The following is a 13,778-nucleotide window of genomic DNA, read 5'->3' on the forward strand; positions in this document are numbered from 1 at the left end:
CTGCACATGTGAAATATCTGAACTAAGAAGACCCTCCATGATCATCAGCTAACCTCATTTTATGGAGGAAAATATCAAGAACTACAGAGCTCCAGTGACAACCCTGGAATGTTTCCTTTCTGTGAAGGTTGCCTGTAATCAACCCTGACCCTAGTCCCTGACAGTTCATTTTAGGAATAGGTAATACAGAGAAAGTACTGATAAAGACAAGGGAAAGGAAACTTTTCTTTAATGAATAGAGAATAATCATGCATGACAAAAGAACAAAGTTAAATCATTTTATTTATTTCAAGGAAAATCAATATGCAGTTTCTATTCAAAGAATGAATTCCATGCTGAGAAAAAGAGGTTTCACAGCCTGAAGAATAAAGGGCTTAGGTCCTCAGGACTGGATGTGTCAATACTTGTGTGAATACCAAAATGCCTTAGGAACCTGAAATCAAATCATCCCTCTGGCTGCCTTAAAATGTTAGCGGGTCATCTTGTCAAAACAGTGATTATTAGAGAGAAGTCTAATAGGACTAGCAATAAATTTGACTGGATATAATGTCATGACCATTTAATGCAGCAGATTGACCTGACCTTCTACCCATCTGAAAAGAAGTAGATTCTTTGAGAGAACTTAGGGCAATAATAATGTTCAAAAAAATAAGCTGTAGCCATTCCTCAGCTTTCAAATAATTCTCTCATAAATGTGGATTTTAAAATTATAATTGCACATTATGCAAACATATTGGAAAAAAATTACACGCCAAATCTCCAAATACTATCATTATACTGTTCAAATCCTGTCAGATTACTATTGTAATAAGATTCTTAAATTTAAAAATGAATACAACCATATATAATATGAGCTCTAAAAATATTCCAAATGCTTTCAAAGGTTAGGAACCTTTAAATCTCTCTGTTTTATAATCTCTAAAAATAAAAATAATTTTGAATTGAATGTCTTTTGTAGATAAATTATGTTTTATAGTCATGAATATTTTGATATGTAACAGCAACATATAACTGTAGTTTAACTAGAATTTATTGATGAATCTAGCATTATAAAGAAGTAACACTATTATCTTCATGCCATGATTTTACACTATCATCTTCATGCCATGTTTTTCATAGTATCTCTTAAGATTTTGTAGTTGTCAAAGTGACTGGTGGCAACAATAACAATGAATTTATTGCCCACTAGCCAGACAAAAAATATCAGACACTTATGCTAGGATGGTGTGAGTCCCAAACCTCATTAAAAATGGTTTAATTAAAATTTCATTGAAAATTAAATGGAACTTAACTCAATTTTCTATTCAGCATTAAAAAACAAAATTTACCTCAATGTAGCAATATTTTTGATCTTCCAGTGACTTCTACATAAAATGTTTTATTTGATGTATCAAATGACATTGCTTATATATAGATCTATGCATATGCACACACATGTGTGCTATAATGTGGCTTTAAAAGTGGCTAATAGGAAAAGATATTTGGGTATATTAAATACTAAAAGATTATTGGGTAACATTGAAACTGGTGAACGGGTTTGTTCCTTAAAAAGTGGGAACTCTTATGTTCTATCTGTCATAATAAATCTTTCATAGATGGGATTAGCCTTTTGTGCTAAGATCTCCAGAGACAGTAATGTGCATTGGGCCTCCAGGGGGAATTTTCTATCTCGTTTTAACTATGAAGTTTCCAGAGACCTTGGGCTGTTCCTCCTGCATGCTGCAAAACACACATGAACTCTAAAGACTAACATAAGGTCCTCTGAACTAAAAAACCAATATACAAACACACTCATTTTGTCTTTAACCTACTACTTTCAACAAAAGATAATTAACAACACCCTGCACAGTCCTTTGAAGATACACAATTATCTGATTATTACCTTTAAATCATTCATTATTACATGGAAGTAACTCTGAACCATATTTTCCATTTCTTTTTCCTTCTTTTTTGAAAATGTCAGGCAGAAAAAAAATAACAATAAAATTTTTTGACATAAAAATTACCCTTTCCACAAACAAAATTCCACAAAACTGTTAAGAAAGCAATAGTAAGTTTTCCTTTATCTTATTATATTTTCTGAAAGAATGTAAGTAATTTGAACTATTTGAGTAAAAATTTTCAGTCATTAAGCACATATATAATGGGTATAGAGTGCATCAGAATCTGAAGTAAACAAACTACATTTGCCTTCAAGAGTTCATTTGCAATCTGTAGATGAGCAACTCATCACCAATAGGTGTTTCTTTTATCTGTCCATCACAGATTTGGGATGAGTTAATTCAAAGTGTGCTTCAGTACACATGTGAAAACAGAATTTGGGGAAATAAAAATGTAAAAACAAACTGACCAGTAGCAATTTCTATTTTTAAAATTAACCAACAACCTTAGGGTTTTTAAATTATTAGCATAGAGAAATAGTTCAATTTTTAAAGTTGGATCAAAATTGTTTCTTTAATTTGAAACAAGATCTGGTAAATTTTCAGCTAAATCAGATTAAGGATTTTCAGGATTGAGTTAAGCTTTAATCAAATTTAGAGATTTGATCTTTTTACGAAATACATACAACATTAGGCAGTTTATTCACTGGGCATGTAGAATAAGAAGAGAGCTCACAAGGATATTAAGAATAAAATTTTGAGGTCGATTTTAGGCTAAGAAGAGTTTCTTGCAGATGGGAACTTGGGGAGTTGGGGAAACACGCTTTGGGGAAAGGTGGAGAAGAAAGGAGCAGGTATTGTATAAAGGTATTTACATTTACATGGACAGTTGATTCATTTAAATTGACTCGTTCATTATAAGTTCTATTATGCTATGACTTAATTCTAGCTGCCTATCAGTATCACTTATGATGACTTTTACAGCTCTAGTTCCTTTAGCTCACTCTTGGAGGTTCTAATTCAATCAATTTCATGGTTGAGTCCCAGGACTCCCTGCTTTAAAAAGCTCTATGGTTCTGCTTCTGGTGAGCAGCCAGGGTTGAGAACCACTCTAGAAGGCAATGTTCCGGTTTATTTGTTCCTAGGTGAAAGGCTATTATCTGAATTTTGGTTAGAAATAGTAAAAGGGAAAGAAAGGGAAGGGAGGGAGGAGGGAAGGAGAGAGAGAGAGAGAAAAAGAGAGAGATTGTGTAAGGCTTATTATGCTTTGGATAGTGATCTCAGTAGGAGAAAAACCAATGGGACCATGTTTCTTGAGCCATGATTCACACTGTTCAGATATTTAATGCCTCAAAAAAAAAAAAAAAAAAAAAGAACAAGGCCCTGAAAATATCATAGAACAATTTTTGTTTTTAGAAACAAAAATAAATTTTCTCTCCCGGAAACTATGTAAAGTTGAAAAGAACTCATATAGCAATTCATGACTGTTACCTGAACTATGTTCTGTAGGATGGTTTAGTGGGCATGTGCAGTAGGTTGAAATGAGTGCTATTAATAGGTGCATTTGTGAGATCTAGAGTGAGAATGAAAGTATGAGTCCATGCAAGGTAATGAGACTCTATGTGCAGCACCAAACAGGCTTTAGTAGAGAACACTCAAGTTGTTGCACAAATGTCAAGGCCAAAGGGCAGGAGATATCCCATTCTAGTGAGAAAGATGGTCTTAATGCAAAGAGGAATTTTTAAAAAATTAAAAAATACATTTAAGAATATTCACTAACAAAATCAGAAGAAGGATGAGAAAAAAATTTATACATATATTTTTTAAGACTGGCAATCCAAGTTCAGACCAATCACAGATAGTTTTAAGCCCACAGAAAGTAAAGCGCTGCTGGGCTTGAAATAGCCACACCAGTTTCTAGGTATCAATCTCCTTAGTCTGTGGATCACACATATCCTAGTTGTACTTAACTTTTTTGCTCCAAGTGAATAAAATTCCTAGTGAGATTCCTTCTCACTTCATAAATTGGTTTTCCCAAGAAATTTTAATTGGATACAGTTTTCTCTTACTGTCTCTCTTTTACTTGGTAAAAAAAATGGAAATAAGCAAAGTATAAGGATAACAATATATGCCCCACCTATAGATGAGTGCAATATTGTCCTTGCATCCTTTTACAATTTGACTCTGCTGTTAAACTGCCCACTAGAAGATATAAGAATATATATCCATAAAAGGAAGATTTTAAATTAATACAGAAGATATCTCAGTAAGATTCACCTGACCATCAGATAACTGGAGAAAGCTAATTTCCTGTTCCATTTCTGCTGCTAATTGTTTACTATGATCAACCATCTGTCTCCATTTTCTAATTTGCAAAGTGAAGAGTTTGAATAAAGTTAGTCATTAAGACTCCCTCCAATATTATATGAATTCCTATATGACACACATACATCCTGAAATTTTACTTCTCCATGAAGTCTTCCTAAATTGGCCAAAATTAGACAACTGACCCACTCATATTTAAAAATAGACTTAGAAATTCAAGGCCAGAAGATTCCTAAATTTAGCCTAATTTCTAAGCATAAAGTTAACATATACAACTGTTACATGTGAGGCAAATATGACGTGTAATTTTTTTATGAATTGGGGGGCTCCCAGAGGGTACTGTCCATCCCTGTGCTGTTACAGAATGTTACTACTGAATCAGAGAAACAACTCCAATTAAGTCATCAACTTCCCTATGTTGAAATGCTGAAGTCATTTAGGTACCATCAAGCAAAAACCTCTCTTTTCATCAACATGAATTTTGGGAGGAAAACCTGATAGAAATTCTTCTGTACCTTAGTCATTAGATATCTGAAATCCAGGAGATAAAGGAGAATGAGGCATTTCCTATGGGCATCAATGCTAACATAGAAAGCATTCACTGGTGTAAGTAACAGTTCTAAATGACTTAGTATATGAAGACTGGACTCCATTCCTTTGCCTTTTAGACAGTGAACTGAAGAAAGTCATAGTAAAGTCAGTACGACTAGTCATCCTAGCAACTCAGGAGACTGAGTCAGAAGGACTGCAAGTTCAAGGCCAGCCTCAGTATCTTAGTGAGGCCCTAAGCAACTTAGTGAGCCCTGTCTTAAAATTTAAAAAAAAAAAAGCTGATGTTTTAGTCAGTTTTTTCACTGCTGTGACTAAAAGATCTAACTAGAATAATTGTAAAAGAAGAAAAGTTTATTTGAGGGCTCATGGTTTCAGAGGTCTCAATCCATGACAACAGGCTCCATACCTTCAGGGCTCAAGGTGAGGCTGAACATCTCCACAGGAGAAGTGGCAGAGAAAAGTGGTTCACATCATGATCAGACAACAGAGAGACCACTTGCCAGATACAAATATATACCCAAAGCCATAGCCCAATTCCCACCTTCCCAGCCATACTCTACTATTTCAGTTATCACTCAGTTAATCACTATCAGGGGATTAAATCACATATTGGGTTAAAACAGGACTCAATTATTTATTTCTCTGCTTTCTGATCAATATATGAGCTGTTTCACTCCACCATGATGTCCTGCCTCACTAGGAATAGAGCCAGCCTTCTATGGACTAAGACCTCTGAATCCATGAGCCCTCAAATAAACCTTTCCTTCTCTACACTTGTGCTGGTTGGGTGCTTTAGTCATAGTATCAAAAGAGCTGACTAAAACAGCTGGAGATATAGCTCAGAGGAATAAAAGTAACCCTGGGATCAATCCCCAGTATTTAAAAAAAAAAAAAAAAGTCATAGCAAAGTAATGTTTGTGGCTTCCTTTACTATATCTCTTGTGAGCTTTCTTTTTTAATAAAGATAAATTATACCTACAATTAAACTCAGCTTTAACTTTTATTTATCAATAGAGTGTTCAAATAAATACTTTCTGAAACTTTTCTAATTACTAAGTCCAAAATTGCTCCCTTTTGGCGAAACTTAACATCTACATTTAGGAAATTCTATGTGTAAAGCCTCACACATACTATTTAAAACTCAATTATTAGGATTTTCATATGTAGTGGTAAGAAAAACTGAGAAATTGCCATTAAATGATAGATTCTTCTTGAAATACAGAGCAACTTAAAAATAACATATTCATGGCCATGGTCCTAATAACCCACAGAGAAAACCATTTATCTAAGTACAGAACTGATATTAATAAGACCAAAGAGAACAAGGATGAAGAGCAAATAAAAACTTCTCCTCAAAAGTTTTGCCTTTCGCATTCTTTCAAGTCTGCCAATCTTTTATACTGAAGGACTTTCAGTCCAAGGTACCAAAATTAAATATGGTTAGAATAAAATGAAGAGTTAAGAATAAGAAGGCAGTAAGATTTTTCTTATTTCTTTAAGACAGGATCACAGTGATACTCTATATTCTGTTTCCTATAGCCAAATCAAAACATGATATAAGGCTGGTGTTTCTTGGATTCTAAGATTTGTTGACTTAAAAATAAAAGAGGGGTGGTTAATTTTTGTTCCATAATGACACATTATTTTTTCTGTGGAAGATATATGCATTTACAGGACGTACAAAATGCATTAGAGGCAAGACATGCTGACATTGATCCTAGATGCCTATAACTTGTTAATAAGCACAAGCTTTCTAGTTATAAATTGTATCTTAAGCACTTAAAACACTATATAATTTTGCATTTATTCTGGTGTTTAAAAATAAATATCAATTTACACATACAATTCTCAACTATCTTTTAGTGCTTCTAATTCTGATCATATTTGAAATTTATCCTACAGAATTTTCCTTGTCTCAAATGAGCAAAAACAATAATTTTGTTGTCATTTAATGCTGAGTAATATTCTATTGTGCATATATGCCACAGTTTCTTTATCCATTCATCTACTGAAGGGCATCTAGGTTGCTTCCACAGTTTAGCTATTGTGAATTGAACTGCTAAACATTGAGGTGGCTGCATCACTATAGTATGATGACTTTACATTCTTTGGGTATAGATCAAGAAGTGAGATAGCTAGGTCAAATGGTGGGTCCATTCTAAGTTTTCTAAAGAATCTCCATACTGCTTTCCATAGTGTTCGCCCCAATTTGCAGACCCACCAGCAATGTATGAGTGTGCCTTTCCCCCCATATCCTCGCCAACAACTATTGTTTGTATTCTTGATAGCTGCCATTCTGACTGGCATGAGATGAAATCTTAGAGTACTTTTGATTTGCATTTCTCTAATTACTAGAGATGTTACAGTTTTTTTAAATATATTTGTTGATCAAATATATGTCTTCTGAGAAGTGCCTGTTCACCTCCTTAGTTCATTTATTGATTGGGTTGTTTGGTTTTTTTGGTGTTAAGTTTTTTTAGTTACTCAACATTAAAAGAGAATAAAATTATGACATTTGCAGGTAAATGAATGGAGTTGGAGAATATCATCCTATGTGAAGTAAACCAATCCCAAAAAACCAAAGGCCAAATGTTCTCTCTGGTAAGTGGATGCTTATCTATAAGGGTTGGGGGGGCATGGGAAAAATGGAGGAACTTTGATTGAGCAAAGGGGAGGGAGGGATGTGGAGGAGGTATGGGGGTAGGAAAAATGGTGGAATGAGATGGACATCATTATCCTAGGTACATGTATGACTGCACATATGGTGACACACTACATCATGTACAACCAGAGAAATGAAAAGTTGTGCTGCGATTGTGTATAATGAATCAAAATTTCATTTTGTTGTCTTATATACCTAATTTTAAAAATTAATTTAAAAAAGAACTATATACTCTCGCCTTCATTTTCAATGTGGATGTTTAAAATAAATACTTATATATCATAAACTTAAGATTTACCATGAACCTCCAAATATTAGAGATTATTTTCCAGGATAAGTTAGAAATAATTATACCCTAAGACATAGATTCATATTCTTGCACATACCTATTCATTTAGAGCTTTCTTTTTTACAAACTCCTAAAAAGACATCAAGAAAAGATTCTCAAGTAAAACATTTGAATAATTTTCTGTGGATCTATAATTTTCAAATAGATGAAATTAAATATATATAAATTAGCATATTTATATAATAAGTCCTATTTTTTCTGCAACTTCTGAATGTGCACTTGGGGATCAAATCTATTTTTAGGTCTCTACAACTGATAGCTCTTGAATCTAGATGAACTTTGATTCCAAAAGAATATATTAAAGAAGTTTTTTCATTCTGCTTTAAAAAAAACCTACAAATCTATTGCAAGCTGAACTCATGGCATTTCTGAAATTCTATCAGTTCTAACAGCTGGAGACCTTTCTCTTACAAAAACATGCATTTCCCTGCAGGGTTCTGAAAAGTTTCCCAGCAACACTCATTAAGAAAGGCCACAGCTATAGATTAGCCTTGCTGCTACCATTTTCCTTCTAAAGTTTTTTTTTTTTTTTTTTGGTCACAATTTTTCTATTCAGTAGTTCTTCAACTGCATATAATTATTCAAATACAAAAGCTTATTGTAAAAAAATGTGGAAACGATTGCAAAAACATCCAAAACCCAGAAAGTGCCCCTGTTTCCAAAATATCTCTCACTTTTAAGAGGCAAGGGTACGGGTGAGATGGGTTCAGGCATTTATAAATACTTACTGGAGAGTTTGCTTTAGATACACGCATGGATTTTAATTCAAAAAGTTCTATTAAAATTAATTGCAAAAATCATTAAAAAATGAATTGCTATGGCTTTTAGACACAATTTGGGTTTTCACTGTATTTACTCACAATTGCCATTAGGAAGGATCTTTGTGTACAAGATTGAGGACAGATTTGGTCCATTTCCAGGGAGATAATGTTCTTAAATACATATTAGACTAGTGCAGATGTACAAGAAACAAAATAAGTCCCATCTTTAGTATATCAATGTATCATCACTTTAGTTTTTGCAAAAAAAAAAAATAGAGTAGCACTTTGGAATGTCTTCTTTCTAATACAGCACACAAGGAAATGAAAATATATGAAGAAAAACATGATACAGTATAGAATGTTTATAGAAATCATAATAAAAATACTGGGAAAGAAAGAAAAATCTATCATCCTTCAGATAAGAATCTTAGAACTGTAATAAAATTAAAGATGGTTTCCATTTAATCCCTTCTAGCAGAGTATAACCCTCCTCTTCCTGTACCTCAGCCACCATTTCTGTAGCAAGTGTATACACACATATTTCCATTTTACTGTTTAGAAAAGCAGTGTTGAGACAGGATAGAAAACAGAAGTCATCTTATAATTGGTGACAGGTTAGGATTTGAGACAAGGAACCTTTTGACTAGTCAGGTCTAGAAAGAAGCTCCGCTACTAAAAGAAAATAAATACATTTATTTATGCTCCTAGTCAGGAATGCCACTCAATTTCTCCTGCACTATTCAAAGAAAGGTAATTGCACTTATAATAGAAGACTCATTATTTATGTGTGTTTGAATTATTGACTTCAGGATTGTAGGCCCCTAAATTCTGGTGAGATGCATGAAAATATCTAGCTTTACCATATAAAAACATAGACAGAACTTATTTTACCCAAATGCTATGATCATCCAGTCTGGTTTACTATGTATTAAAGGACAAAATATACTTAAAAAATTACTCTGATTTTTAATATGTCCCTCCCCACATCCTCTCTCCCACCATAAACTAAGAATTACTGAGACAAAAAAGAAAAATTTGTAACAGATTTTCACATTACACGTGTGCGTGTGCACACATACAAACACACACAATTTTGTACAACAAAAAGATCTACAACATCTCTATGTAAAATATGGCTCTTAATTGTGTCAAGTTAATCATGACTATGTTTAAACTTCAGATTAACTTTTCTCCTATTGTTAATCACAATTTTGTAGTCAATAAAATATGGCTTGTTACAACCTACAAAGAAAACCTACTCAGCTTAATGTATTCCATTATTGTTTCCCCTTATTTTTATTCAGTGAGATAGACAATGTCTTCATATATGAGTCCATTAGTATTGCACATACATTATGTTTGCTGGATCTTACTCTGTCATTGCAAGTAGAGAATACAGGGGGAAATTGTAAGTATATTCTTTTTAAATTTTTTAAGGTTAAAACTAACTATATGTTCTTGAACTTAGGCACAGAAGAAAACATTAAAGAAATGTAGTGGGTGAGCTGACAAAATTGGCTCAATTGAAGAGCATAAACTATACATTACCTGAAATCATTCCCCTAGTAGGCTCAGCTTTTGTTGAATCTAATCTGCATGAAACTGAGAACCTTTATTAATTTACATTCTACTGACTTCTTATCAAGAAAATTGGAAATAATGTGATATTTTGGCTTTACTGGATTCCTTTCTCTTAATATCCTGTGTTTTCCTGCAGGAAGGTCAAAGAGTTTAATATGAATCCTTATAACATTTCTGTGGTATATTCTTATCCTTACTTGACATACAATAAAAGTGATGTAAGTAGATTACATGAGATAGACCAACTCAGGAGAATCATTGACAGGCAAGCTTTAGTCTTCTATTTTTTACCCATCTTTCCATTTTTGTTGCAAGTTTTAGCAGCAATGGTCCTTAACTGGGATTCCTATAAAAATCTCCCATGAAGCATTTTCAATCTGTGCTCACAATTCCTGAAGGCATAGAAGAATTTGGAGAGATTGTAAGGAAAACTCTAGGTGGTTCCAAATATCCAGTATCTTTGACCTTAGCTGATAACCTCTATTATCTGAGCATAGTTCCACAATTTACACATTTTAATTCCTAAACATATTTTCCTTTAACAATTTTCCTTGTTAAAATGCTTGTCTCACTATAATAATTGAATAATTCCTGCCTTGAGACCTTGGGCTAACCATCATTTAGTGTTTAAAAAATGCTTCTGAACCCTACAATTTTTTGATACATAAAGGTAATTCATTTCTTTAATGATTTTGCAATTTTTTTACTTTGCTAAATGCATTAACTTTATTTAATGTTTTATAATCAGAATAATTCCCAAGTGTTCACTTCTATATACATGTATATTCAATATGCAGAAATATTTATATTGCCAATTCTTTGTCAGTATTCTATGAAAAAGAATGTCAACATTACACATTAATCATATCCCCTCCAGGTTTCAAGCAAAAGTAATAAACATGGCAGGGTGGAATTGGAATTTTGAAAGTATAAAAATCAGCTCCTGTCCATCAACATTATTTTCAATTCTGTAACATGCTAGTTTTCCTTTAATCCCCAAGAATTCCTTTGCATTTCATAGAAATCTCCCTACTAGTAGAAATAGTTGTCTTTTATAAATCCTTCTTTGTGAATACAATTCCATTTCTGAAAACGGAGCTTAAGCATCTTCTTTCTATTGCTAGCTGCAGAGAATTTATTCAAATTCCCTCTTTCCCAACAAATGGGCTCTGGAGGCTTAACAAGGATCCTCTTCATAGCTGGACACAAGACTGGGGAAACTGCATAAATACACTCCAGCAATCTCCAGTACAGAATAACAACCACGTTCTACAAATAGATAGGTCTGCCAGCAAGCATTAAGGATTCTGCAATGAGCTACCCTGCATGATACCCTGAAGAATTGAGTTTTCCCTTGATGTGCATAGCTAAGCTCTATTACCACCAAAAGACATTATAAGTAGGTAGCCGGGAAAGATTGTACCCTGAAAATATATTTCTCTTACAGAATTTGTACTATCCCCCTTTGAGACATTAATGCAGACCAGGTCAAGTAAATCTCTAACATGATCAGCTGGCAAAACGGAAAATAATTAACCTTCCCCCCATATGTATAATGTATTTTTGTCATTGAGTTTATCACCACTTCTAGCTGTGGAAACAGGTAAACAGTATTTTGTTTACTTTGGATGACATTTAAAAAAATTTACAACCAATAGCTAATGAAACCATGCAAGAATAATACCCTGGGTCTAGGAATACAGACATCTCAGAAAACAAATCATTTTTAATTGAGCAAAGAAACACATTCAATAACATAAATCTGAGACATAATTACAAGATTTATAACATTGGGATTTAATGATCAAAGAAAAAAATATATCACCTTCTCTTGACAGTATAGGAAGTAAAAGAAAAAAAAAAAGATAATAGAGAAATAGTTTTACTACATACTCCAAATCACTGAACAGCCTCACGGGGAAAACCTCTCTAAGAGTAAAAAAATTACTTAGAACAGGATTCTTCCTAGTATTGGAATAAACAAATAAATAAATAAATGGAAGACTTATGCTATTAATCTGCTCATAAAAGTAATAGGTTTTATTAATAAAACATAGGTAAATGTTTTATTTTACTTTTTGAATGATAGCATTCATTACCTTTGCATTAATAGGCAAATGAGCATCTCATTTTAGATATATTTTATGTTGAGCAGTTTAAAAGTGGCCAGATACAGAACATTGCCCATACTTACGTTTAATCTAGCCAATGAAATCTAAGCATCATGGACTTCTACACTGAATTTTCACTGCTGGACTTTAAAACCTGTTCCCATTCATTGGAACTGAGTTAAAGAGTGCTTGTTTAGCATGAGATTAAGATTAGTCCTTAATCTCTTTTTAAATTTTTCTTAGTTTGAGCACTATCTTGTTCCCATGCCAGAATGTGCCACTGACTGCATAGAAGGGAATATAGATGCTAATTTCTTAACTCTACAAATGCTCCTTCTGTGCCTAGGCATCAGAGGCATACCTTCCCACATGCCTAAAGAGAAAAGTAGCTCACATGCCCTTGATCTTGGAAATGTGCTTTCCCACAGTTGCTACTGATGAAGCTTGAGAAATTTTTAAGAAAACAAAAAATCAGTCTAATTGTGCCATATTTTTGGTATATTAATATGTTTGTGAAGGAAAATGTTCTGCTTTTATAAGAGACCATATTTAAGAAATAAACACATTTAATGTCCAAAAGGATCAAAGGTTTGAAAGACAAGATCAAGGAAACAATCTCTTAGAGTAGAAGACTTTCCCTAGAGCAGGACTCCTCATTTCTTTTCAATTCTTTTTCAATTTAATAGTGAGCACACTAAAATCATTAACATGTTACTGATTTTACTTTATAAAGTTCAATCCATTGTCACTAAATGAATAATAATAGTTATTGAAAACAGATATCAGTTTTCTAAATTAACCTCAAGATTCAACATAATGCCAAAAGGTAGCAACAGCTTTCTTTTGTAGAAATTGAAGGATTTAGGCTGTGGAATGTAACTCAGTGGTACAGTGTTTGCCTACTGTGTACAAAGCCTGGGGTTCAATCCCCAGTCCTGGGAAGAAATTTATTCTAAACTTTGTTAACACAAAGGACCTAGATTAGACAAATCTACACAAAAGATCTAGATTAGACAAAATAATCTTGAGAAAGATTAATAAAGTTTAAAGACTAAAATTCTGACTTCTACACTTAACTACAAAGATATAGTAAGTAATAAAGATCATGGTGTTAACATAAGAGTACATACACAAATAAACAAAACAAAATAGAAATACCAGAAAGAAACCCACTCATACAGCCCTTGATTTTTTAAAGGAACCAAAGCAATACAGTGAGAAGGAAAAATCTCTTCAACATACAGTTCCAAAAAAATTGAATACCCACATGGAATAAAATGAACCCAAACCCCTATCCCATATCATGCTAAAAATTAATTTTATATGAGTCATAGATCTATATAAAGCAAGACTATAAGGGAAGGTTTACAGAAGACAATATATAAGACCTGGAAGAGCAGAAATGATCATAAAAGATTAGAGAGCCAGGTGTGGCGCACACCTGCAATCCCAGTGGCTCAGGAGGCTTAGATAGGAGAATCAAGAGTTCAATGTCAGCCTCAGCAAAAGTGAGGTGCTAAGCAACTCAGTGAGACCCAGTCTCTAAATAAAATACAA

At 33.3% G+C, this 13,778-nt stretch overlaps 1 protein-coding gene and 1 long non-coding RNA gene across 5 annotated transcripts in view; one reads left to right on the forward strand and one right to left on the reverse strand.

Annotated features, from left to right (window-relative positions):
- The window catches only part of Adgrb3 (adhesion G protein-coupled receptor B3), a 666,855-nt gene that overhangs the window by 109,108 nt on the left and 543,969 nt on the right, over positions 1-13,778 (reverse strand). The gene's annotated exons all lie outside the window — the stretch shown is intronic.
- The window catches only part of LOC144366163 (uncharacterized), a 43,583-nt gene that overhangs the window by 11,158 nt on the left and 18,647 nt on the right, over positions 1-13,778 (forward strand). The window contains exon 2 of the long non-coding RNA XR_013425059.1: positions 7,279-7,358. This is a non-coding gene — a long non-coding RNA (uncharacterized LOC144366163). The remainder of the gene's footprint in view (positions 1-7,278; positions 7,359-13,778) is intronic.

The sequence above is a fragment of the Ictidomys tridecemlineatus genome, chromosome 8 (genome assembly GCF_052094955.1).
Source record: "Ictidomys tridecemlineatus isolate mIctTri1 chromosome 8, mIctTri1.hap1, whole genome shotgun sequence".
In the NCBI taxonomy this organism is placed as follows: Eukaryota; Metazoa; Chordata; class Mammalia; order Rodentia; family Sciuridae; genus Ictidomys; species Ictidomys tridecemlineatus.